Source organism: Terrapene carolina, unplaced genomic scaffold (genome assembly GCF_002925995.2).
Source record: "Terrapene carolina triunguis isolate 2854851 unplaced genomic scaffold, T_m_triunguis-2.0 Scaffold53, whole genome shotgun sequence".
Taxonomy (NCBI): domain Eukaryota; kingdom Metazoa; phylum Chordata; order Testudines; family Emydidae; genus Terrapene; species Terrapene triunguis.
In genome coordinates, this window is record NW_020664404.1 from 15,942,991 (window position 1) to 15,945,666 (window position 2,676).

At 51.6% G+C, this 2,676-nt stretch overlaps 1 pseudogene; it reads left to right on the plus strand.

The window, feature by feature from the left end:
- The first annotated feature begins 1,047 nt into the window (after positions 1–1,047).
- Positions 1,048–1,227, plus strand: LOC112109604 (annotated as a pseudogene).
- Positions 1,228–2,676: the final 1,449 nt, after the last annotated feature.

Sequence of the window (2,676 nt, forward strand, 5' to 3'; positions counted from 1 at the left end):
GGTGAAAGGGAATGACCCAGAGGAGTTTCTGAGGAAAGGGCCAACCAACAAAGCATAGACTGTTTGTTGAGATGCAATTAATGGAGGCAGCAGCAGAGGAAGGATACCAGCACTTTCTGTATAGGGACAAAATATATACCCAATGTGATTCCATTGTAATCTATGGGGTTACATCAAAGATGATTTTTTTCCAGATTGACAGTAGCGTAGCTCAGAATTCATTCATAGGGGAAAGTGCAATCTACATATCACCAATATTAGGCATTGGTGGTGCTGGCCCATTGAGGGTCCTAAGCAGGAATATTCCCCCAATGCACCATACTAAAACAGGCAAGTTCTAATGAAAAAGCAAATAGCTGCTCGGACCCCTAAGCAATTGCTTAGCCCTGGTCTACACTGGGGGGGAGATCAATCTAAGTTACACAACTTCAGCTATGTGAATAACGTAGCTGAAGTTGACGTACTTAGATCGACTTACCGTGGTGTCTTCACCGCGGTGAGTCGACTGCTGCCACTCCCCCGTTGACTCTGCCTTTGCCTCTCACAGTGCTGGAGAACAGGAGTCCACAGGAGAGCGCTCGGGGTCGATTTATCGCGTCTAGATTAGACCTGATAAATTGATCCCCGCTGGATTGATCGTTGCCTGCCAATCCGGCGGGTAGTGTAGACATACCCTTAGTTTTCTTATGCCTAGCATTGGCTCTGATACTAGGCTTTGCAGTACCCTGCAGTTTCCTTGTAATTTGCTACCCCACTCCTCAATAGGACTCTGTTTAGCTGGTGATACAGAAGGAGATCAGAACCTGGTGTAACAGAACTATGTAATCAGTAGGCCATTTGGATAGGCTGTATGTTTGTGTTCCTAAACCACCCAGTGAGGAAACACTTAGGAATGAAAGAACTGGATGATTAAATTTAAGTGTGTTAGAATGGGGCAGCTGATTAAGCTAATGAATTAGTCACGATTGAAGTGATATTCTTGAAAGCAGCAGCTAAGGAAACTTGGTGTGAGGGCCAAGAATGAGGACAATTGTAGTATTCCTGAACAGAACTTCTCGGCTCCTTGGAGCTAAGATCAAGTATAGTACCTATCCTTATCAGTTTAATTTCTTTTGATGGACACCTGCAACATCTGCTCTGAAGATGGATTCTGTTGTTGCTATTTTTGAAAAAATTGATGATGCTTTGAAGATGTATTCTGCTGCTGCTACTTTGAAAGAAAATCCTCTCTCTGCTCCTGAGACACTGCCAGCTGCACCCGGTAATGCCTCTGCTGCTGCTCCATGGAAGGTCTCTCGAACAATGACTGCGAAGAAGATTCTCAGCACCTCCAGGACATCGCAGACCAGCAGCGCAAAGGGGAAGAACAGTGCCTACTCGAAGGATGCCCCCGAGATGCCGCTCCAGAAAGATCCTGCATCCTGAGGCTGGTCTGTTGGGACATCACAACCAGAAGGAACATCCCCCCCCTCTCCCCAGCAGGACCAGCAGTTGAGGGACAGCCCCCCTGGTCTCCAGAAACTGCCGGGGAACAGCCCCCCCCACTCTCCATCAGACGCCAGGGAAAAGCTCAACTTTCACAGTGAGAGGGTGAGCGTCCTGGCTTACGCAGATGACCTGGTCCTGACTGCGGATGACCCAGAGAGACCCCAAGGTATGCTAGATGCCACCAGTTGAGCTGCCAACTGGATGGGGCTCCACTTCAATGCAAAGAAGTGCGCAACTCTCCACACTGATGGCAGCAAAAGGGATTTGGTGCAGGCAATGGGGTTCCAGATCCAGAGTGAGCCCATCATCCCCCTGGCAGCGGGGCAGTCGTACCAGCACCTGGGCACGCTGATTTGTTTCCGTGTCCGGCAGACACCCGAGGATACCATCCAGGAGATCTTGCAGGATGTTGCCAAGATCGACGCCTCCCTGCTGGCACCGTGGCAGAAGATAAATGCCTAAGGGGATCCGTTGTGGCAAAGGTGTCCCTCAGCAAGGCAGACAAGATTGCCCGGCAGCTCGTGAAGAAGTGGCTGTTCCTTCACTAGAGAGCCAGCAACGAGCTGGTTTACATTGCCCACAGGCATGGCTGCGCCAATGTCCCCTGCATGGGCGACCTGTGCGACATCACAGTGATCACCCACGCCCTCCACCTGCTGACGTGTCCCGACGCCACAGTAAGAAACATCGTGGCGAACACCCTGCGTGACATGACAAAGAAGTGGATCGGAAGAGCCCCCTCCAACCAAGACATCACCACCTTCCTGAGCAGCTCCCTACATGGTGAATTCAGACGGGATGGACACAACATTGCTTCACTGTGGTCCCGTGCTCGCAACGTCACATCGCCTGGGGAAACGCATCGGCTGCCGCTGGGAGTGGTGCGAGGAGTGCCAGGAGCTGGGAGTCCTGGTGCCACAGTTCAGATCCGACGACAATATCATCGTCACCCCGAGCGCCAGGGGCTTGCTGAAGAGGACCCTGAAGGCCGCCGTCCACTTGCTGTATGTGGAAACCCTGAAGCATAAACCGGACCAGAGTAAAGCCTTTGAGTTAACCAGCAAGTGGGACATCAGCAACCACTTCCTTGCTGGGGCAGCTTCACCCGTTTCACTGACTGGCGGGTCATCCACTGTGCCCAGCTCAACTGCGTCCCGCTCAACGGAGCCATCCACCACGGGAACTGAG